We start from the raw sequence: 26,279 nt of genomic DNA on the forward strand, positions 1-26,279 counted from the left end.
CCTGAAAACCTGCCTCGGTAGTGTCCTGTCTGACACAGGTGCAGAACTTTTTACAAATTAGAACTTTTCTTATACTAAAGAGTCTTCCACTAATCGGAGACTATTACGTTTTCAGGTTCTGGATGTAGATAACATTACCATTGATGGACAAGAAGCAGGCCTCTCAGAAATGGAAAGGGATCGAGATTCAAAAGGGACATTAATGACGTCTAAAAAAAAAAAAAAAAAGTTGCATTCTTGCTAAAAAATTTGCAGTTTTGTGTACTAATCAAGAAATCCAAGAGGTGCGCTACTAATAAATTTGCTAAATTTTGCTCCTGCATTTGGCATTAACACCAGCATCTAAAAAGATGTTCTTACGAAAACAAGGCCCAAAGTATGTAAATTGCACCAGGTTTCAGTCTTTGGATATAAATATGAATATTTCCATTCATTGTCAGCAAGCAAAGTTATTTATTTGTTTATTTTTTTTAAAAATGACAAAACAAAGTATATTATCAGTGAACAGGTCTTGGTTTGGACAAAGGATTTTCTAGATGTAAATGGGAATATTTCTATTCACCCCCAGAGATCAGTGTGGTTTAAAAGTTCTACTGTTACTTCCATAACTTTATGGTTAAGTTTTTTTTATTTTACAATCTAAAACTACACCCCCCCTCCCCCATGACGGATATTGTACTCTTACAAGCTTCTCGACTTCAAAGAAGAGAGACAAACCTCCGCCATCGTCCATTGTGTTCGCCGCGGTCAGTCATTGCCCCCATGTTTACCGCTCCATCCTGCTAAGAGACAGTTCACAAGTGATGAAATGGCTTCATACCATCGCTGTGAAACAAAACAGATCTGTTATTGTAGCGGGGAGATTTCCTCAGAACTGATCCCTCGCTGTTTGCTCATGAATGGCCCTCATTTGTTTTTCCGCTCTTATCACAACACAAGCCTTGTGTTACTGGAGGGGCAAATGGTTGGGGAGGAAGTTGGGGAGGGGTGTAGTATCTATTGTGCTTTCAGCTAATTTAAGCATTTGTGTTTTACAAAAAAAAAGTAAATATTACAACGATGGGGTTTTTCTTGTTCTTCTTCCTCATTTTATATTTTGAGCTTTTAGGTTATTTTTATGTCGACGTAAAAGGCAATTTACTATCACGTTCAATATTAAACTCTTTTACATCCAGGTGAAATTTTGCTTGTGAATTTGACTTAAAGTGGTTTTCCAATATTTCTCTGCCAAAATAGAATATGAAAAATGATTGGCTGCTAAACTGCTGGGGACCCCATAGAGTCTAAAGGTACCTTCACACTCAGCAACTTTACAACGAGAATGACAACGATCCGTGACGTTGCAGCGTCCTGGATAACGATCTTGTTGTGTTTGACACGCAGCAGCGATCTGGATCCCGCTGTGCCATCGCTGGTCGGAGCTAGAAGTCCAGAACTTTATTTGGTCGTCAGGTTGGCGTGTATCGTCATGTTTGACATCAAAAGCACCGATGCCAGCAATGTTTTACATGGAGCTAACAACCAGCGTGAACGATAAGTGAGTCGCCGCTACGTCACAGGATCGCTCCTGCATCGTTCTGGAGTTGCTGTGTTTGACGTCTCTACAGCGACCTAAACAGCGACGCTCCAGCGATCGGCTCGTTGTCTATATCGCTGCAGCGTCGCTGAGTGTGACTGTACCTTTAGGCAAGTTTCTTGCTGCCTGTTGCTTCCTTACAAGGTCCTTTCTCTTCTGTCCTGGGATAGTACCCCGTATGGTGGGCAATGCGAACCTTTTTACAGGGTCTCTATCACGACCCGGGCTCTATGTACTGCTGCACCTTCGGGTGTGGGTGCGGACAGACGACTTACAATCAACTGTCCTTCCGGTTCTGCTGTGGAACGTGAAGTACGACACAGCCTCGGTCTCCCAGGGCCCAGTTCCTGCGCTTCAGCTAAGAGGGTGCCCGTTCACAGTTCCCCTCCAGCTCCTTTGTTCTCCTTTGCTTCTCCCCTCCAACACTTGCTAGAAATGCAATCCTTCTGGTTCTCTTCTGTTCCTGGAGATGCAGCACCACATGTGGCTGCACGGCCCCACTCTCTGCTCTCACTCCTCTTTACTTCACTGTCTCTCTCTAACTGATCTAACTCCTCCTCCAGACCAGAATATTTATATCTGGGGAAGCTCCCCTGAATCCTTGTTCAGAGCTCCCCCTTCTGGCCTGGATTAAGAATGTGTTGCATGTAGGTGTATTACCTGTTAAAGGGAATCCTCCCTGCCTCCAGGTATGACATCACCCACCCCAAAAGGAAGGCAACATCACTGTAACAACCGGTTACCTGGGATGTTACCCTAGCATTACTTCTAGCTTTTTCTAGTGGCATAACTTGAAGCCAATACAAAATCTCTAACAGTACCCCCAATTACAGGTTTTTAATGGGTCCTTTGACCTATGAGAAGAGCAATACTGTCAGCTCCAGAGCCCTGCATCCTCTACACCCATTATAGTTACTATCTAGGGGAGTCGTCACGTATGCTCACTACCGCCCCATTGAAGCATATGCACCACTGTTTCATTGACGCTGGGGTCACTAAATCTCTACTTTCAGGCCTAGTGAGGGTCCCACTGGTCAGACCCCTCCCAATCATATCTGTATTACCAATGTGTAATTTTAGTGGGTTGAATAATCCCTCTAATGGGTGTTATTGGAAATTAGATAAAAGGGTCTCTTCACTATCTGACCCAGAAATAGGGGGAGACATACCTGTGCGCTCCAGTGATGGTGAAACTAAAACCCTCGGCATGCTCTGACTGCTACAGGTTACCGGGATTAAAAAAATAAAATGAATGGCTGACCTGTTAATTCTAAACAGCACCACTCCTGTTCACTGGTTGTGTCTGGTATTGCAGTAGTCAAGTCTTCTGTGATGTGAGAAAAAGTTTGGGGACAGGATTGATGTCAGGGGGTAGACAGAGAAGTAGCGTATCCTATGCAGTGCCCCATAATGTACCATCTTAATGTCTCGCTGAATATGTTCAGTTCTGATGTGTCTGGTGGGAGACCACCAAGATCTCTGTGATGTTTGTGGTCTTGTACAGTATGGCCACATGTTGCGTAGAGGGGCTGACAGTGTCAGCACATAGTAGTCAGTGGCCGGCATGGATTATTCAGGGTCCATTTTCCAGGACGTAGCTTTTACAAATCTACCACAAGAAATACCCACTGCCTAAATGTACAAACGTCAGAATATCTATATACAAGATACCAGAAAAACTCCGCGGGAGGGAAACAGCCGGAATTCCTCTTCATTTATGCAAGAATTGATGAGGTTGTGGATGTGAAACGCGTCAAGATTGCTGGAGATGTTGAGATGTCAGTTTTCTGGACTGCCGAGCAGAAAATGTGCAAATAAATCTTTCTTGTAAAACAGTCCACACAGGGTCCATGCAATATATCCTACTCTGCACGGGTGTATGAGTTACTATTCCAGAATGTGTCATTCACAGGGCTGTAACAATGTGATGTCAGGTGCTGAGGAAACTGGGAAAATCATACAAAACGTAATTCCAGAAAGATTACTCGTGATAATGAGTGTTAAAATATAGTCTTATCTGCCCTATCATATTACCATGGGCAGTATCTGTACAATACCTGGTCATCCAGGGCTGCCTTTGTTATAATCCAGAGCAGCACTCACTATTCTGCTGGTGCAGTCACTGTGTACATACATTACATTACTGATCCTGAGTTACATCCTGTATTAAACCCTAGGGCTGCACTCACTATTCTGCTGGTGCAGTCACTGTGTACATACATTACATTACTGATCCTGAGTTACATCCTGCTTTATAGTCCAGAGCTGCACTCACTATTCTGCTGGTGCAGTCACTGTGTACATACATTACATTACTGATCCTGAGTTACATCCTGTATTATACCCCAGAGCTGCACTCACTATTCTGCTGGTGCAGTCACTGTGTACATACATTACATTACTGATCCTGAGTTACATCCTGTATTAAACCCTAGAGCTGCACTCACTATTCTGCGGGTGCAGTCACTGTGTACATACATTACATTACTGATCCTGAGTTACATCCTGTATTATACTCCAGAGCTGCACTCACTATTCTGCTGGTGCAGTCACTGTGTACATACATTACATTACTGATCCTGAGTTACCTCCTGTATTATACTCCAGAGCTGCACTCACTATTCTGCTGGTGCAGTCACTGTGTAACATAGTAACATAGTAACATAGTAACATAGTTAGTAAGGCCGAAAAAAGACATTTGTCCATCCAGTTCAGCCTATATTCCATCATAATAAATACCCAGATCTACGTCCTTCTACAGAACCTAATTGTATGATACAATATTGTTCTGCTCCAGGAAGACATCCAGGCCTCTCTTGAACCCCTCGACTGAGTTCGCCATCACCACCTCCTCAGGCAAGCAATTCCAGATTCTCACTGCCCTAACAGTAAAGAATCCTCTTCTATGTTGGTGGAAAAACCTTCTCTCCTCCAGATGCAAAGAATGCCCCCTTGTGCCCGTCACCTTCCTTGGTATAAACAGATCCTCAGCGAGATATTTGTATTGTCCCCTTATATACTTATACATGGTTATTAGATCGCCCCTCAGTCGTCTTTTTTCTAGACTAAATAATCCTAATTTCGCTAATCTATCTGGGTATTGTAGTTCTCCCATCCCCTTTATTAATTTTGTTGCCCTCCTTTGTACTCTCTCTAGTTCCATTATATCCTTCCTGAGCACCGGTGCCCAAAACTGGACACAGTACTCCATGTGCGGTCTAACTAGGGATTTGTACAGAGGCAGTATAATGCTCTCATCATGTGTATCCAGACCTCTTTTAATGCACCCCATGATCCTGTTTGCCTTGGCAGCTGCTGCCTGGCACTGGCTGCTCCAGGTAAGTTTATCATTAACTAGGATCCCCAAGTCCTTCTCCCTGTCAGATTTACCCAGTGGTTTCCCGTTCAGTGTGTAATGGTGATATTGATTCCCTCTTCCCATGTGTATAACCTTACATTTATCATTGTTAAACCTCATCTGCCACCTTTCAGCCCAAGTTTCCAACTTATCCAGATCCATCTGTAGCAGAATACTATCTTCTCTTGTATTAACTGCTTTACATAGTTTTGTATCATCTGCAAATATCGATATTTTACTGTGTAAACCTTCTACCAGATCATTAATGAATATGTTGAAGAGAACAGGTCCCAATACTGACCCCTGCGGTACCCCACTGGTCACAGCGACCCAGTTAGAGACTATACCATTTATAACCACCCTCTGCTTTCTATCACTAAGCCAGTTACTAACCCATTTACACACATTTTCCCCCAGACCAAGCATTCAGTACACACATTACATTACTGATCCTGAGTTACATCCTGTATTATACTCCAGAGCTGCACTCACTATTCTGCTGGTGCAGTCACTATATACATACATTACATTACTGATCCTGAGTTACCTCCTGTATTATACTCCAGAGCTGCACTCACTATTCTGCTGGTGCAGTCACTATGTACATACATTACATTACTGATGCTGAGTTACCTCTTGTATTATACTCCAGAGCTGCACTCACTATTCTGCTGGTGCAGTCACTGTGTACATACATTACATTACTGATCCTGAGTTACATCCTGTATTATACCCCAGAGCTGCACTCACTATTCTGCTGGTGCAGACACTGTGTACATACATTACATTACTGATCCTGAGTTACATCCTGTATTATACCCCAGAGCTGCACTCACTATTCTGCTGGTGCAGACACTGTGTACATACATTACATTACTGATCCTGAGTTACATCCTGTATTATACCCCAGAGCTGCACTCACTATTCTGCTGGTGCAGTCACTGTGTACATACATTACATTACTGATCCTGAGTTACATCCTGTATTATACCCCAGAGCTGCACTCACTATTCTGCTGGTGCAGTCACTATATACATACATTACATTACTGATCCTGAGTTACCTCCTGTATTATACTCCAGAGCTGCACTCACTATTCTGCTGGTGCAGTCACTATGTACATACATTACATTACTGATCCTGAGTTACCTCCTGTATTATACTCCAGAGCTGCACTCACTATTCTGCTGGTGCAGTCACTGTGTACATACATTACATTACTGATCCTGAGTTACATCCTGTATTATACCCCAGAGCTGCACTCACTATTCTGCTGGTGCAGTCACTGTGTACATACATTACATTACTGATCCTGAGTTACCTCCTGTATTATACTCCAGAGCTGCACTCACTATTCTGCTGGTGCAGTCACTGTGTACATACATTACATTACTGATCCTGAGTTACCTCCTGTATTATCCTCCAGAGCTGCACTCACTATTCTGCTGGTGCAGTCACTGTGTACATACATTACATTACTGATCCTGAGTTACATCCTGTATTATACTCCAGAGCTGCACTCACTATTCTGCTGGTGCAGTCACTGTGTACATACATTACATTACTGATCCTGAGTTACACCCTGTATTATACTCCAGAGCTGCACTCACTATTCTGCTGGTGCAGTCACTGTGTACATACATTACATTACTGATCCTGAGTTACATCCTGTATTATACTCCAGAGCTGCACTCACTATTCTGCTGGTGCAGTCACTGTGTACATACATTACATTACTGATCCTGAGTTACACCCTGTATTATACTCCAGAGCTGCACTCACTATTCTGCTGGTGCAGTCACTGTGTACATACATTACATTACTGATTCTGAGTTACCTCCTGTATTATACTCCAGAGCTGCACTCACTTTGCGGAGTTGCTATAATCAGAGGAACGATTACTTTAATAATCTTGTTGTTCTGGAGTATTTTTAACATTTTATTAATCACCCACACGAGCAGATTAAGAAAATATAAAATTGTAATGGCCCACTTCCATCCTACTATTCCCTGTGATGCCTTCCTATGTCACAGCTTGCCGGCTGTATAGGAGTTGGTGCACACGAGTGCGCTCGTTATTAATGGGTTGGAAGTTGTAATTAAAGGCAAATATTGGGAATGTTTCTGCTGATTCGTGGGGTCTTTCTGCCTCAGCTCTGCATGAATCGTCTGTACTGACTGATCATAAACCCTACAGATCGTCCCCTTGTTTTTTTTTTCTCTGCTTGGAATGGAAAAGAAAAATAAGCGGCGAAGAAGAAAAACATCTTTTGCAATCGAGCTTTGAAGAGCGGCAGAATGCAAAACAAATGATCGGTGTTTGCTCCTGAGCCCCTGACCTCATTCTCTGCCCGGAGAGAAGCCGCTCACAATAGTCTGGAGAGAGGCTGCAACGTGTCACTGGAGGGAGAGATAATCACCCGTATTAACGGAAGGACCGAAATAGGATAAAGTCAATTATCAACTACGGGTGCGTGACGCTTGTGCTACGTCATATTAGGAGGAAGGAAATTAGAACTGGTTTCTATAAAGCTTCTCTTGCTGGAGGACCCAACACATCCAGTAATGTACTTTGATTTAATAGGCAACTTGCAATACCTCATTTTCCCTGTGGGGGAGCTGCAGGAGAACTGAACACTTGCTGTCCAGCTCCCCTGTCAATCATTTGGAGGTCCTGTATTACAGATCTTGGCTGCATTATGCTTTATGAGCTGAACTAACAGCGTTAAAGCCAAATTATGGCATCGCAGACGCCCAATAGGGCCGCAAAGTATGATCAGCGAGGTCAGCTTACATGCACACTTGTATAGATACATGAACACTATGAGTGCTTACATACCCATATATAATCCCATCCTATGTAATGAACTGAGGGGCTCATGTGTGGGACTGGACCCTGCCCCGAGTTGGCCCCCAAGTCCCAATTTTTGGACAGAGAGCATGCACTATCCCATTCATATTTATGGGGTCAATTTGTTCATGAAGATCCTGCTCTGTACCCCCCAAAATGGGATCAGGATACCCCACATTCAGCAAAGGTGAGGGTCCCAAGGGTTAGACCCCCACCTACTTCCTCTTTGGGCACTGTACCTAAAAAATCACTAATAAATAGAAGTCTGACCTCACAGTCCAGAGCAGTGGCCCCCAAATTATAACCTCTAACAGCTGCAAAACTACAACTCCCAGCATGCCCTGAAAGTGCTCTGTCTGATAAATAGGGGCCCTATTTATGTTTGTGCTTGAGAATGGTGGGGCGAGGGGGCGCAAGGTGTTACCACCACCTAATTTGCAGGACATTTGTAAAAGGGCTCTGCACCTCCGTCTGTCAGGGCATGCTGGGAGTTGTAGTTTTGCCTAAGTTTCAGAGCTGTAGGTTGGAGACAACTGATCTAGACTGAATTGTGCAAAAGAGAAAAGTTCATCTGGCCGGAGTGCAATCCTCTGTAGGACAGAAGGGAGCCCCAGTGCCATAAGTCTAGGGCACAATGCCGGGGTCATGTCTGGGTGACTGCTGCCCTTTTACCTATATTTCGGCTCCCTGGAGTCCCCCTCTTACCGTAATACATTTTCATACAATACAAACTCTACAGCTGATTCCCTACAGTAGAGATTGCCTCTTATCGGGCGCTCAGCAGAGTGTTGGGTAATAAAAAAAAAAAATCTGAGACTTGAGACAATTACTGCAGTCTGGAAAAAGACAGAGGGCTGATGTATCTGCATAGCAATGAGACGCTGATCTGGTTTCCATATGGCATAAGGTCAAATGAGCAAATAGAAGAAAGTGCTGTGCAAATCAGACTACTGTCTGCAGAATTGGGCGCTCTTTACCTATAACGTATCGGATAGCTGCCCATACACATTAATCTCTATAAAAAGTGGGGTGTTTTTGGTTAATACATTACTGATCCCGAGTTACATCCTGTATTATACCCCAGAGCTGAACTCACTATTCTACGGTGCAGTCACTGTGTACATACATTACATTACTGATCCCGAGTTACATCCTGTATTATACCCCAGAGCTGCACTCACTATTCTACGGTGCAGTCACTGTGTACATACATTACATTACTGATCCTGAGTTACCTCCTGTAATATACCCCAGAGCTGAACTCACTATTCTACGGTGCAGTCACTGTGTACATACATTACATTACTGATCCCGAGTTACATCCTGTATTATACTCCAGAGCTGCACTCACTATTCTGCTGGTGCAGTCACTGTGTACATACATTACATTACTGATCCTGAGTTACATCCTGTATTATACTCCAGAGCTGCGCTCACTATTCTGCTGGTGCAGTCACTGTGTACATACATTACATTACTGATCCTGAGTTACATCCTGTATTATACTCCAGAGCTGCGCTCACTATTCTGCTGGTGCAGTCACTGTGTACATACATTACATTACTGATCCTGAGTTACATCCTGTATTATACCCCAGAGCTGCACTCACTATTCTGCTGGTGCAGTCACTGTGTACATACATACATTACTGATCCTGAGCTACATCCAGTATTATACCCCAGAGCTGCACTCACTATTCTGCTGGTGCTGTCACTGTGTACATACATTACATTACTGATCCTGAGTTACATCCTGTATTATACCCCAGAGCTGCACTCACTATTCTGCTGGTGCAGTCACTGTGTACATACATACATTACTGATCCTGAGCTACATCCAGTATTATACCCCAGAGCTGCACTCACTATTCTGCTGGTGCTGTCACTGTGTACATACATTACATTACTGATCCTGAGTTACATCCTGTATTATACTCCAGAGCTGCACTCACTATTCTGCTGGTGCAGTCACTGTGTACATACATTACATTACTGATCCTGAGCTACATCCAGTATTATACCCCAGAGCTGCACTCACTATTCTGCTGGTGCAGTCACTGTGTACATACATTACATTACTGATCCTGAGTTACATCCTGTATTATACCCCAGAGCTGCACTCTCTATTCTGCCTTGTACACATCACATTAGTAATCCCTCTCTTTTCTAGGTCCTATATGTTGATCGGACGATGGATAGATGTGATGTGACCAGTTGTGAATAAGACGTTTGCCGCTCTCCCGCCTTAGATGTCTGCACAGCTGTTTTGCTAATTGCAGGCGTGCTTTCTGGCCTGTCGGCTGTAGAGATCTTCCAGACGAGAGTGATAACTATTCATTTAGTAATCATATTTCTCTTGATTGCGGAACACAATAAATGAGGCAAGGGATTTATTTTTAGGTCTGTTTATATATAGATATTTTCCTACTTGGCTGTGTTTTAGTCTGTTTGTTTCTTTAAAGGGGAAGCCACTTGTTTCATATAATCCTTCGCTCTGATCACACATTATCACCTACTACTTACTGGGTATTTGCTCTTTTTTTGATTAGCTGCATTTCTGAAATTTATGTAATTTATTTTTTTCATGATGCCAGATGGGATACTGGAGTAGATTGCAATGTCTAATGTCTTATTTGGGTCTGGTTATAGGTGGGCAAAAGGGGCAATTGCTCAAAATTCATAATTATCTGGGTTTGGCCAGTTTTGGTTGACCCACAGAACCAGTCTGTGTGGAAATTAAAAGGGTAATCTGCTACTGTTGACCCCTTCCACTCTGGCCATAGAGGGAGGCCAACACCAATGACCAGTGGGCCTTTGCCCATCCTCAAGACTTGCTGGTTAGATCTCCTACACCTCACTAATGCCGTAGGGATCGCCGTCCTTTCACATGTTCAGTTCAAGGAGATCCTCCAAATAGGTTTATGCATTTTCATAGGCAATTCCTGATTTGATCAAGCCAAGGGATCGGGATGGGAATGGCTCACATCTGGGCACCTCCTTGGCTACCTTCGGTAAATGAGGCATTGGTGGTCTGATGACGGTCATACATGGACTAACCCTGCCAAACTTAGAGTGGGTTGTGAAAGTGGAAAGTGTAAAAAATTTCCATTGTACATGGCGGGGTTCTGATGGGTTTCCAGAATGTCTCTTTAAAGGCAGCAACAAAGTAGAGCCACAATGATCGAGTCATAAGCCATGGGACTTATTTGGATGAGTGGTCTGACCCACTAAGGACTAAAGTAATACAAGGTAAGGTAGTTTCTCCGATTTGAGTATCTACTGTAATATAGGAACCCAACATAAAAACTTGAAGAAATGGGCGTTTTTAAGCCTATAGCTACCTTTTCGTTTTTGAAGGCTTCGGAGCTAAAATCTCCAATCATTCCTTTCTTATTCAGTATCTGCATAGATCTTGCCTTGTGGAAGTGTGGTTATATCAGGAGCTATGTATGTTTTCATCTTTCGTAGGAAATGCCATCTGTCCCTCTACTTTATAGGAGCTTGGCAAATTTCTTTGAACAGACCACTAGCCTGATAATTGTTTTTAACAAGGACCAGCAGAATTGTGGTTTCAGCTCTGGGCTATAATACAAGTTGTCAGTACAGGGTAAGTAATGTTTATATGCAGTGACTCCACCAGTAGAATAGTGAGTACAGCTCTGGAGTATAATACGGGATATAACTCATGATTATTTATACAATGGATTTAAAATGTTACCCATTTTATGTATATGATCCATTAAACTAAAACTTTTAACAACCCCTCCAAGAAAATAAATCCCTCCAAATTGGGATTGACATATATTTGTGACTCTTAAAAGACACAAGTCAGTGACATATAACCTTGCAGATGAAGCCGGCACTCCCCTATATACCACATGTTTTTCCCGGGGGATCATACATTCTGCAAACAGGACCTCTCGCCCCGTTATCCCGGACCCTTCACCACAGAAACAAGCCCTCGCAGGGTTTGTCATTGCTAGGAGCTCGTGACTCACAGACTTCATTAAGATGTCAGACATCTCAATGCTCATATCTCCGTGTAATCTCCTCTGTGTCCAGGAGAGCCGTGACGCATGCACAACACAACTTCGCTTAATGAATTTGGCCAATAATACCTATTTGTAGACCAGGGGTGTATGTCCGTAATTACAGGGAGAACGCTATCTAATTGTTCTGCCCTGGTCAGTTATGTCAGGGTTTTACGTAGGTTGTTAAATGAGGGGGAAAAAAAATAATCATAGCGTTGTATGGCCGAGGAGAAAGGAGAATCCTTTACAGACATGAAAGGCAACAGAAAGTAAGGAGGCCGGCAAACATCCAGCATGTGTCTATGTTGGACAATGTGGAGCCATATTGTGCACTGCACGAGTTCTGTATATGGTGGACCCTACTGAAATGCTTATGTGGATAGTATGTATGGCCCCACCATAGATCTTTGGGGTCGATCAGATTACTTCCCCAATGATGGAAGCCTAGAATTTGGTGTAGGGTCTGTAGTGTCAGAGACTTGTCCTGCTGTGTCCACGAAAAATGAAATGGTTGATTCATAGATTATCGTAAGCTCGTAGCGTGACCTGGGAGCCTCCACAACGGAGCAAAGCCAAATGAGATTAGTCCCCTTTAAGAGACTGTAAATACTTGTTTGCCATGTGCGTCGCTGTCGAAGAACAGATAGAAGTGTTGAAGGCAGAGGAGGTGGCTCTCAAAAGGAGCTAAATCCTAAGCCCCAAGAACAACATGGAAGACCATGACGGTGATCAACTGGTGAGTGTGAAATAGCAGAGACCCCCAAACTTGTACCATAGAGAAGTCCCGAGATGTTTTGCAAGGAGCAATACAGAATCTAAATATATTAAGGTGATGACAAACATGACCCTCTTGTTGCTGGTGATGGCTTCCAACCAATTACTAGTCGATTATTTGAAGCACTAGCCAAAGAGTTGTAAGCGGCTATCGAATTAGAGAGATGATGCCGGAGCAGCTGCAGAATTAAGAAAACCCTAGATGATGGCGGAATCCTTCCTGCAATTAGGAGTCCAAGGTTGCGGAAGAAAGAGTCCTCCCCTTTACCAACTTGATGCTGATTGTGAAATCTGAAGAAAACTTCTAATACGTCTGGGAGAGAGATGTTTCCAGAGAACTGGAGTAAAAAAAAACCGCAATCTTCATAGTTTTGAGTGAAAGTCACCACTGCAGATCGCAGTGTGGTTAACGAAGACCCTTCTCTCCCTGATGAGAGACTGGTCAAATGTTGTGCCTCTCCGCGAGAACTTCTAAGCACGTGGGCTCCAATATTGTCCTTCGTTATGTCTACCTTGGTCAGAGGGAGCTGTCTTTTATTTCTATTTCTATATTTTATTTGCCGCATAAGTAATAAAGTGAATTTTTTAAGCTCCTTTTACACCTCGCTCAGGTGACGTCATTGCTACAATTTTCTTGTGTATTATGATTTTCAGCATCTGTTATTTATTACAGATCGCATAGAAGCCAATCTGGTGGTCCCGACTGAGGTCATCTCGGTAGAGGAAAGAAATTTGCAATCCCCCCTCGCATACTTTTCTAATAAGTCATCCTTAACTTGTTTGGGATTCCTTCTCTTTCTGATCTCTTCGCAAATCCTCTTTCCTCAGCAGAAATCCTAAACTTTGAAAACGTCTTGTGCATGTTGGGGATTACTGAGTAACTAATGAAATCTTTAGGATCACCACACACTTAACTTTTTAAGTTTTTGGGGGGGAGTCCACCATCTCTTCAGAAAGTTGGAGAGGTCTCCCCTATTTCAAACAGACTTCCAAGATGTCCCTTGTGAGTTGTCAAGTTTGGGTTTTGTTTGACCTATGGTCACATGAGAGTAAATCAGTGGTATTACTTGGTCTCAATATACAGAGACTGTACAAATAACAGAAACCAGGCTTCATGGGCACTGTGTGCCATCTACATGACTGGTGCATCGCGAGTTACATGGGCACCTGGCACGCAGTACGGAGCAAACGCATGAATAACCCAGCTTATTAGCTTCTGTTGTTGAGCTTGGCATTTTCAGAAATCCCTTCTGTGGGAGGGTGGGCGTATTTGGCACTCAGCTTGGCATCGGCTAGACACTGGTATCCCCAGAACACGGTGACTACATAGTCATAGAAGGAACTCCATGTCCTGACTCATTTAGTCTTGATGTGCTGCTCTTGGTGAGCCAGACGCCTCATATTGCTCGGTAAATACTACAGCTTGTGTTCAACAAGTAAAGATTCTTTTCTGCATCATGCCGCCTCCACGACTGACCTGGAAAAAAAAACATTTTGGAAAATTCTCCAAGCTGAATATTTTCGTAACGATAAATTTAAATGCCCAGACTTTCACGTCCGTATCTGTCCTTTATGGATTTCAACAACTAATGTTACGAAACAAAGAAGGACAATGTAGCACGAGTGGCTCCTACTGAACCCATATCTATCTATCTAGATATATCTTGTGGCTTCTGCTCACCCAAAAACAACTGTGTGACTTAGCATGCAGCAAGTCCAAAAGCTGGCTATACAACTCGTTTGCCCCTACAGCTTTTGACCTTGAGCCTTATTTCACATGCACACTGTGACTACGTTGAGTGCTTACCCTGGAGAGGCGTGAATAACTGTTATTCACTAGAGCCTCTGATGGTGAGGTAGGCTTGGGCCATTTGGGTAGTCACCAAGCGCCAATCCAGGGGCAGTCCCCAGGCCTGCAGCTGCTGACTTATGGGTCAAAGGCACAGCGTGAAGCACCAAGGGCAAAGACAGAGATGTGGTCAGTCAGTTCAAGGTCGGGGCGAGCAACACAGGCACAAAATACGAAGCCAGGATCAGTAGCGGAGAGGTCAGACACATCGAACGACAAAACCACGACCGTAACAGGCAAGTCAGAACAAACATACACCTTGTCTTACTGCTAGAGACTGACTAAAACTAGGAACCTAAGTTCAGGCAAGATGTGGAGAAAGGAGTTGCCCAATATTTCCCCTGCTAGCAGGGGATAGGCCAGAGAAGCAAAATTCTGCAGAACACAGCGGGTTGAATTTGTGCGATGTCTGGCTCCGCATGCCTAAAGCCAGGTGAAGACTCTCCAGCGATATGAGGATGCAGGAGTGTTGGGAGTCCTGCAAGAGACAACCTGACACTGGGAGGTGCAGAGCGGTGAACGCAGTGAATCGGAGCGGTGATCGCAGTGAATAGTACAGCGCTTAGAAACCGTGCAAGTTACCGGCGTGACACACACTCAGCCGATTGTTCATGTGTTCAGTATTGTAAGAGCGGAATAGACCACTTGTAGGTTCCTGTCAGCCGCTTATCTTCCTTGATCACAAAAGATTGATCCTTCTGCCATCGGGGAAAATTACAGACAAATCTAGGCACGTTGTAAAGTCTGCCAGTCCCTCCAAAATTGACACGTTTCGCTAATGCTACCCAGCACCGCCAAATGTGTAAGTCATGGTCTTTACATTGGAATATTCAGCACTACAGCCCCCCTTTCAGTAGTTATAATTTTATACTCAGACGTCTGTCTCCACTTTGGCAGAGAAGCGAATGAGACATAATATTCTACATTTTAGGAAAAAAAAAGTGTTAGAAAACCCTTTTCCCGGCACAGAGTGAAAACACTCCAGCCGGACTCATAGACATCATTAAGTAATCAGTGCGGACTGCAGCCTGACTCACCGCGTTGCCAATATTTTCATAGATCACAAAAAGTTACTGTGTGCGATGTGCCATGCGAGGAGGACTGATTGCATAGTGGAAAGAATCTGACAAGTGGAGTCAGACTGCGCTGGGGTAATTCCACACTAATTTTCTTTTTTTTTTCCTCTGCTATTGAGACGAATTACTATAATGACGCATAACATGCAGGCCCCTATCATCGGCGGCAGCACAGAACCATACTGTCATCATCATCCTCAATGAGTACATGCGTCGTCCCCCTCCTCTCTGTGATGTCAGCAAAATGGCCCACTTGGTTGATGGTTGCCTTGAGAACGGTCTGTGGGATGGAGATGGGATAAGGCAGTGATTAATGGATGTAGCCATGGGCAAAGCAAAAAAAACACAAACACACGCACAAAAACCACCATAGTCATCGCACCGTGCATTACATGTGACACCTTTTTCCAGGGCCCCCCACAGCTAACATGCTGGGAAAAAAATTCTTAGTGTTGTCAAACAGGGTTCTGTATGAAAAGGCCCGTTCATGAGTCAGACGCAAAGCAGAATTACGCAGCCGCGTAAACTGGAAAATCTTCCACGAAAACACGGTTTCCCCAGTGCCATACATGTTTTGGAAACTTCCTTTGCACTTCATGTAATCTTAAGTATTTAATGGCCCCTAGAATAGGAATGTAAGCCGCAGGACCCTCCATAGTTGTCCCAGTCACAAGTGCCCCTGTAGTAGCCAGATGAGCGATATTCCTATACTATAAGGTGAGGCCATATCGCTAGGATGTGCCGACATTTTTATTATTTGTTAAGGGGACCCCCTGACCTCTGGGACCCCCATGATCTTCATAATGAAGACTCTTCCGAACGCTATTCTGAGCAGAGAATTGAAATAGGCCCTTAAATTATGCACAGCTATGCAAGAAAAACTGAAGGGGCTAAACCAATGCATTGACCCCTTTTTTATTTTTAGGATCAATGGATGTCCCAAAAGTCAGATCTTCATGGATCACGACTTAAAGGGATACCTTAGTCTATGCTGTTGCTTTTAAAGATCGAACACCCCTTTAACAAAGTTTCATGTTCAGCTGTCAATCCGCCATGATAGTTCTTAATCATTTTTACGGCTTCAATGTTTTTAGATCTTACTAAAGAGGATATCTTCAGGTTAAAAAAAAAAAACGTTTTCCATTTTTATTTGGGTTCCTGATTTATGCCTCTGCCATGTTGGTGCACAGTTTGGCTCCAAAGCTGTACATGACCATAACTGCACCATCCTCTGTGTCACCGGCCAAAAAGTTGCGAGTGACTAAGAGTAGGACTCGCTGCCTTGGGATCTTTCCATGTAAAATTTCCATTGGCGAGAGGAAAGATGTACGGAACTGCAATTCACGTTTATAAAAAAATGGTGGTCCCATTAGGACAAGTTCGGACCAAAATCCCTGTTTATAAGGGGGGTCATGAGAATCCCTCTTTACTCAGCATGGCCGACAGTGTAGCCATGTATTGTGGTTGCTTATCCATTTGGGCGTCATGTAATACCACTTTTTTAACAACTACGTTTTCAGCAGTGTTTTCAGCGTTCTATAAAGAAGAGATTGTCTAAAAGGGACACCATCTTTAAGGAATTTTCCATCAATATCCCATATCCCATACATGGTCCTGAAATGTGTGTCCTTCCAGAATATTGAACTTATTTGTGGGAATGTTAAAACATTGGTGTCTTAAAGAGGACTTTTCACAAAATTTTTCACAAGTTTGTTCGCTTCCATTCGTTGCAGCTGACAGTGTGTTATGGCTCACCTGGTGAGGTAGATTAGTTAAGCCACAGGTTGGGATGAACAGCTCGGACCAGATGCGCTGGCACAGTTAGATCGTGTGGAACAGGATAACCAGACCGCACACCTGGGGAAGCATGAAAGAGTGTAGCTAGATATACTCCATTGCACCTTCATCTAGCAAAGCCCAATGTGCAAGTAGAATAGCAGTCAAGCCCCTTTGTATAGCAAAGCTAAGTGTGCGGAGTAGCACCATGAACAGCAGAGCCAAGTATGCGGACTGGCAGCAAACTTTGCAATAGTAGCGGAGCTGGATTTGTGAACTTGTGGCTCAACAAAGATGGCAGCAGCAGCTTGTGCTCTTAGTCTGACTACTCAGGTGGCAAGACACCGCCTGACCCTCTCTTGAAGGCCTCCTGGAGTGACCTCACAGGTGCACGCACTAGTACAGAGGAAGATGGCCACCTGGGAAGAAGAATTCAGATCTTGGTGCTGGGACAGATGAGTAACACAATGCAAGAAGACACAAAAAAATCCTTTTTGTATATGTTATCTTTAAATCCACCATGATTTATCATAGTCCTGGATGCTACACATTGAATCACATAGGAAAAGTGCAGAGGAAATCCTAGAAAATCATGTGCAGGGCCCAGCCCAGGTACAGCGGTTGCATCAGCTGCCATGCCCCAGGAGCTTCACGGTCTGCTCTCATGTGACATTATCAGTTATTAATAACCAAAAATAAATACCCTTGAGAACGGCTTGTGAGCGAGGAGCAAAGAGCGAGAATGAATGAGATCCTTTCAATTGTAATTTCAGACTTTCTTCAGGGTCTCGCTGGGAGATCATTAGGATTGAGTCTGCATGGAAGACACTATTGTTAAGACTTGAGAAGGCCAAGAGGTGGGATCCGTGGAGGGCAAAGGAGTCCGGTGGTTGCATAGATGTGGGTGACTGCCTCCATAAAAAACAATATTACCAAAACCCTAGAGTTGAGATGACAGCCCCTCTCTACAATTAAGTGTGTTCCCTGCAGGAAGTAGCCTCTGATCTTGACCCGCTGACCCCATCTTTAGTGATTGTTTCCTATATTTAATGTCTTCACTTCTCAAATTCCACCTTCTACAATGAAGGCCTGGGAAAAGGTTTACGGGTCCGGAGAGGTCAAAGTATTTAAGGCTAGTAACAGGATTTGAAGAGACTGAAGCATCCATGTAAATTCTTCTGTGTCTACCAAAAGACCCCCTGACAGCGGGAATGCCTGGGTGGGATTATGTCCCAATTTACTGAGAGATAACAAATCACATCAGGGAGCATGAGATAAAGAAAATAGCAGTAAATATCTATTTTTTTTTCTTTTACACCTGTGATTTTGAGTAATTCTACCTAAACTAGTCCTTCACTACTTTTATCTCGTTCAACGTCTTCATGGAAAGTTCTTAAAGTTGAAACAATCGTTATTTTCTGTGACCCTTTAAGTCCATAACATTTATTTCAAGGACAAGTTGGTAGATATTGGGGTGCCTAAATAGTTGTAAAATTGGGTGCTGCTGAATCCATGAAACGTTCCTCGTGATGAGAATCTGTGGACCAGATTAACAGGGTCTACAAGCAACTAAACCTCCTCCATCTTTCTCTGCCAATCCACCAGTAATACACACGGAGATTTTGGACTTTGATTGCTTTTGTCATTCAGGTACAACTTTATAGCTAACATAACATAGTAACATAGTTAGTAAGGCCGAAAAAAGACATTTGTCCATCCAGTTCAGCCTATATTCCATCATAATAAATCCCCAGATCTACGTCCTTCTACAGAACCTAATAATTGTAGGATACAATATTGTTCTGCTCCAGGAAGACATCCAGGCCTCTCTTGAACCCCTCGACTGAGTTCGCCATCACCACCTCCTCAGGCAAGCAATTCCAGATTCTCACTGCCCTAACAGTAAAGAATCCTCTTCTATGTTGGTGGAAAAACCTTCTCTCCTCCAGATGCAAAGAATGCCCCCTTGTGCCCGTCACCTTCCTTGGTATAAACAGATCCTCAGCGAGATATTTGTATTGTCCCCTTATATACTTATACATGGTTATTAGATCGCCCCTCAGTCGTCTTTTTTCTAGACTAAATAATCCTAATTTCGCTAATCTATCTGGGTATTGTAGTTCTCCCATCCCCTTTATTAATTTTGTTGCCCTCCTTTGTACTCTCTCTAGTTCCATTATATCCTTCCTGAGCACCGGTGCCCAAAACTGGACACAGTACTCCATGTGCGGTCTAACTAGGGATTTGTACAGAGGCAGTATAATGCTCTCATCATGTGTATCCAGACCTCTTTTAATGCACCCCATGCCTCTTCTAAATAAAAATGATTAAAAACTTAGGCGTAAATTACAAGGTGTTCCCCTTCACCCACATATCCAGCAAAGTGTTAGACATGTTCCTCATGGCCAATCCTCTGGGATAGCCATTGGTCAAGTGGCCTTCATTGAAGATGGACCACACAGTTATTATACCCATTAATGGTGTCACCCAAACACTCCGTGGCTCTTCCTTCTGCCTCTCACTCGCTCAGATCGGTTTGTATTTTTGCAGAGGTTTATCTCTTGTAAAATCAAAGGATTAGGTAGATAGAAATGCAAAAATATTCAAGTTTCTACTCCCCTTTTCGGAGACCCCATGTCCCCTTCTCTTGTTCATGGAGAACGGGATGGCACAATGCGGTCATATCATTGCACCGCTTGAGACTGGACGCTGATGTCTTGTAATCCGATGGCTGGCCTACAGGACTGACGGAACAGTTGGATCATGGGGTGAAGCTCCAAACATCGTGGTGCTTGCAGGAAGATCGGAGGTACTGGCCATGTGCACCTGCCTAGATCTTTGGCACTAGTTACACAACTTCTTATGGTAAAAGTCCTAGTATTTTTTTTATTTAGCCACCAGGGCAACTACCCAATATTAAGCCACTGCCTTGAGGATGGCGTTTTCCAGGCCCAATAGCTGTGGTAATACCCTCCAGTCGAATCTCTGACAACTTGTATGAGACTTGTACTCCACGTGTTTGCAGAGACTTTGGGTTCTCCAGTCTCGTCAGTACTTAGATGATGACATTGCGTCCTTTGATGTGTGTTGTTGTGAATGTCACTATGTTCTTCTCTTGTCTCCTTGTCCTATGCTACAGAAAGCTTCGTGTTTTGGTCTTTCCTCAGGTGACTTCCTGGTAGAAATGTATTGGTGTAAACACTCATCAATTGACAGGTGAATTCCTGTTTGTAGAGGAACTGGTTCACTCTCGATGGGGCAGTTACTCCTTTATTTGGAGAGAATTGGTGACTAAACGGCAGGCAGGTCTCGTGGTATTGAGTTGTGATAACCTGAATAGTTGCGAGTTCATTCCGTTAATGACTTTTTGACCAGTTTCTGTAAAGGCCCTTATTTCGCAGATTTCTGCCCATAAACGAGCGTCAATCAACCATATACAAGTCAGTCTGACTTTATGGCCATGTTCACATGGGAACACAATGTTCTTTATAAAGGAGTTTTCCCAATAATTGCTTTTTATTCCCTATTTGAGGGTTAGTGATATAGTTGCTGATCATTTGGGATCCCAAGAATGGGGCTTTTCAGGGGTGCATATGCTTCACCTCTGCTCCAATCGCTGGCTATAGAACTGCCGGAGAAAGTGGAGTATAGCGCGCCGCTAGTTTGCCCAGTCCTATGGAGACCTCCACTCCGTTCAAGGCTGATTCTGCAGAATCTTGTTCTTGATTGATGGGAATCCCATGAATATGACATCACTTGACATTTTTGGAAAACAAGAAGGAATGTCCAGCTTCACCGAATCCGTAAAAAAGAATTTTCTTTATTCACAAACTTTAAACATGGAGGATACAGACTTCAGCACGAACCATATAGCTAGGAATCTCAACGCGTTTCTGGAGACTAGGCTCCCTTAATCATGACAACACTTTTGGAAAACCCCTTATGCACGATCATTCTGTTCCCATACAGAGTGTGTGTACACCGTGATGAGGATGTGATACAAGCCGCTCCGTGGGCGCTGTCTATTATTTGCAGTAGACATTTTTGCATATTATATTATACCATCACTCCCAGGAAAGGAAATTTAGAGGAACTTATTTCCCCCTTATTTACCTGCCATAGATAGGAAGCCGTGAGTGATTTATCAGGCTTTATAGTTCCCACGTGAAGAGGCATAACTTTCCATGAGATAATGGTTACATGGCAGGAGTAGTAGTAGTGCCTTCTCGGCCTATAATGGGGCCCCCAGCTACCATGCTCTGTATCACTGGGGCCTTCTTGTGGCGCTGTTCAGCCCTATCAGACACCAGGGCTGGGTACAATTGCAACCTCTCAACCTCCTTAGTGGCCTCATACATAATGTTCGTTGGTAATTTCTCATAGAAATTGGTGTGGTATTTCAGAGGACCAGAAATGGCACGAGTCAATGTGTAATGGCTTAAATATCGCACCTGCCTGTATTATATACACTATAAAACCCAAGGAGAAATTGAGCATATATCCTATCGTAGGTAAATAAACAGTAATAATACATGGAAATAACATGGGGCACTTAGTTTAAAGGTATGTGCACACAGTCGGTAAACGCTGACGGGTTTGTGTATTTGTGCAGCGTCCAGATGTTGCACTATAATGGATGGGATTGCAGGAAATCCTATGTCCACTATGCGTCCAGAGACGCCTGCGGCTCACCCGCGGAGATGGACATGCGGTGCGTCGAGCAGTACTTGGTTAACATATTTTGATCAAAAAGCTTAAAGCCATCCCACCGTGACAAGGTGGGCCCCTTGTACTTCCAGGTTGTTTATTAACCAAACCCAGACTCCTCCATCAGATGTCAGATAGTGACGTGTAACCTGTCCCTGCACAGAACACGTCTCCCGCAGAGTCCAGTGGTGGCGGCTTTATACCACTTTATCCGATGCTCAGCATTGTGCTTGGTGATGTTCAGCTGCTCGGCCATGAGGCTCCCGAGGGGTGGGGATGTTATTACAGGTAGAGACATTGGACTTTTCAGAATTGGTTTTCTATCACTATTTTTCCTAAGCATCTGATTCCAGGTGGGCAGAACAGATGATGATCAAAATCCCCTTTATTTCAGTGTATATGAACGTTTAATTTCCTCATTATTTTTTTTTTTTTTTTTTTTTCTTCTCAAGATTTCTATTGGGTTCTCACGTTCATCAACCAAAATACCTTCTATATTTTTCTCTGTGACCTGAAGGGACAACATGGATATTTTAAATGTCATACAGATTTAATCATAATATGAAATGCCAATTATATTTGCCCAAAAGTGTCAAATAATAGTGTCATACTTTGCGCTCCCCCTAAAAAAAAAGTCTGTCATACAGTAAAAAATAATATACAGCTTAAGCAGCTGCACCACATAATACCAAATACCAACATACACTGCTCAAATAATATACGCATCCAGTGACTAAAATACGGCTTTATACAAAAGTGGAATAACTGCTATACGATGTCTCAATAATACTGCAAATATACTTCATGTCCAATATAATAATAATAATAATAATAATAATTTTATTTATATAGCGCCAACATATTCCGAAGCGCTTTACAAATTATAGAGGGGACTTGTACAGACAATAGACATTACAGCATAACAGAAATACAGTTCAAAACAGATACCAGGAGGAGTGAGGGCCCTGCTCGCAAGCTACAAACTATGGGGAAAAGGGGAGACACGAAAGGTGGATGGTAACAATTGCTTTAGTTATTCGGACCGGCCATAGTGTAAGGCTCAGGTGTTCATGTAAAGCTGCATGAACCAGTTACCTGCCTAAGTATGTAGCAGTACAGACACAGAGGGCTAATACTGCATAAAGTGTATGAGAACATGATGCGAGGAACCTTTTTTTTTTTTTTTTTTTTTTATTATAAATAGGCCACACAGGGATCGTTAGGTTAATGCATTGAGGCGGTAGGCCAGTCTGAACAAATGAGTTTTTAGGGCACGCTTAAAACTGTGGGGATTGGGGATTAATCGTATTAACCTAGGTAGTGCATTCCACAGAATCGGCGCAGCACGTGTAAAGTCTTGGAGACGGGAGTCTCCAATATAGTGATCAAATTGCTCCAGAATACAGGGTCCAGACACCAGCTTTATATACAGAGTAATTTTATGACCTTGCTGTTAATTTTATAGTATATGACATTAATATTTAGTATTTGCTGCCTGAATAGAGGCCTGGCACAATGTATGATACCACTATATAGTGTTGTAATAATACTGCCATACAGTGACCTAATAGACTTTATGTAAAGCTTCTAATAAATGTCCTAGACAATGTTTACATGCTGTGAAATGGTGGAAAAATAATACTGTACATTACCTAAGAAGCAACGCCCCACAATGCCTAATACCACAATACTGTGCTCAAATAATACCAACAGAAACTGCTCCGTACATAAAGTTATAGAATACCGTGCTAAACACTGTTTGTGTAATACTGCCATACAGTGCAAAAATTGTACACTGTCTAAGACGTGACACCGCAGAATGTCTACAACCACCAAAAAGTGACCAAGAAATTGTTCCATACACAAAGTAGCCTAAAAACTGGGGTACAATGTCTAAATAACACCGCTATACAGTTCTGATTGATAGCTGCAAGCTTCATGTGCCTGATACATCCTTTGTGACTTCAAGGTCATACACCCTAAGGTTGGGGGGGAGCGGCATCCATATACACGATACTGCTGTAGGCCTCTGGTCTTATAGCGGTATGCTGCAACTTTTGCAATTACGTAGTATCGTGTAATATGGCAACATGGTGCACACGGCTGAGAATCGTAGCGGCGTTTACAAGGATTTGCCATTCAGGACTTGGTCAAGTTTGGATTCGCAGATGAAGCTTTTGGAAAAGAATCATCTGGAGAGAAGTTCTTATAATAATAATTTTATTTATATAGCGCCAACATATTCCGCAGCGCTTTACAAATTCTAGAGGGGACTTGTACAGACAATAGACATTACAGCATAACAGAAATCACAGTTCAAAATAGATACCAAGAGGAGTGAGGGCCCTGCTGCTCGCAAGCTTACAGACTATGAGGAAAAGTTCTTCTAATCTTGCGAGTAGAGGCGACCCAAGGACGTACTGGGGTGGAAATAATGAGAACCAGTGAAATAACCTTTCCGCTTCCAAGGTGAAATTAGATAGGAGCGGCGGTGAATGGGTTAAGTTGGTCTTGTGATCGCAGCCTCAGATGACCTAGTGAGAGTTTAGATCAATGTCACTTGTTAATGGGAAGCCGCTGCTGCCGGATCCGGCCGCCTCCACCAGTGGCGCCTCATGTGACTACAATGTTTTGCATTGCAGATACTACGATACAAAAACCCAGAACACTCGTGATTCTGGTCCTGCAGGAAATCGCCGCACACCCCCGGCTAAGAAAGGACTTTACACAACCCCAGAATTGTGTGCGGCCGATCCTGAAGGACGCCCCAAGCTGCACATGACACAAATTCCTCAGTAGTTTTGCGCAGGGTGGAGGGGAGATGCCAAGAAGGGTGTGGGAAGAATTTGTATTTTTTTTTTTTTACCAATTCATAATTGTTTTTATTCACATAGTTGTATGTCCCAGGATGCATCAGGGTGGGTGACACAAAACTGCGGGGCCGTTATACTGGGAATGGCACCGGGTCCTCATTATGCAATGTTATGGGATATTATACAACATTCCAGAATGGGGGTCTGACATCCTGAACTCCCCACAATTCTCTAAAACAAAGGGATCCTTTCGTGTTTTCTCCTGCATGTCGTCACTCCCAAGGAATTGTAACACATTCCTATTCAAGTGGTTTACATCCTGTATTATCCTCCAGAGCTGCACTCACTATTCTGCTGGTGCAGTCACTGTGTACATACCGTATATTACATTACTGATCCTGAGTTACCTCCTGTATTATACTCCAGAGCTGCACTCGCTATTCTGCTGGTGCAGTCACTATGTACATACATTACATTACTGATCCTGAGTTACATCCTGTATTATACTCCAGAGCTGCACTCACTATTCTGCTGGTGTAGTCACTGTGTACATACATTACATTACTGATCCTGAGTTACATCCTGTATTATCCTCCAGAGCTGCACTCACTATTCTGCTGGTGCAGTCACTGTGTACATACATTACATTACTGATCCTGAGTTACGTCCTGTATTATACTCCAGAGCTGCACTTACTATTCTGCTGGTGCAGTCACTGTGTACATACATTACATTACTGATCCTGAGTTACATCCTGTATTATACCCCAGAGCTGCACTCACTATTCTGCTGGTGTAGTCACTGTGTATATACATTACATTACTGATCCTGAGTTACATCCTGTATTATCCTCCAGAGCTGCACTCACTATTCTGCTGGTGTAGTCACTGTGTACATACATTACATTACTGATCCTGAGTTACATCCTGTATTATCCTCCAGAGCTGCACTCACTATTCTGCTGGTGTAGTCACTGTGTAGATACATTACATTACTGATCCTGAGTTACATCCTGTATTATACCCCAGAGCTGCACTCACTATTCTGCTGGTGCAGTCACTGTGTATATACATTACATTACTGATCCTGAGTTACATCCTGTATTATACCCCAGAGCTGCACTCACTATTCTGCTGGAGCAGTCACTGTGTACATACATTACTGATCCTGTGTTACCTCCTGTATTGTACCCCAGAGCTGCACTCACTGTTCTGCTGGTGCAGTCACTGTGTATATACATTACATTACTGATCCTGAGTTACATCCTGTATTATCCTCCAGAGCTGCACTCACTATTCTGCTGCTGCAGTCACTGTGTACATACATTACATTACTGATCCTGAGTTACATCCTGTATTCTACCCCAGAGCACCACTCACTATTCTGCTGGTGCAGTCACTGTGTACATACATTACATTATTGATCCTGAGTTGCATCCTGTATTATACCCCAGAGCTGCACTCACTATT

General features: G+C 43.3%; 1 long non-coding RNA gene across 2 annotated transcripts in view; it reads left to right on the top strand.

Annotated features, from left to right (window-relative positions):
* LOC138647396 (uncharacterized) overlaps nt 1-26,279 on the top strand; it is a 144,792-nt gene that overhangs the window by 538 nt on the left and 117,975 nt on the right. The gene's annotated exons all lie outside the window — the stretch shown is intronic.

The sequence above is a fragment of the Ranitomeya imitator genome, chromosome 8 (genome assembly GCF_032444005.1).
Source record: "Ranitomeya imitator isolate aRanImi1 chromosome 8, aRanImi1.pri, whole genome shotgun sequence".
NCBI classification, from domain to species: Eukaryota; Metazoa; Chordata; class Amphibia; order Anura; family Dendrobatidae; genus Ranitomeya; species Ranitomeya imitator.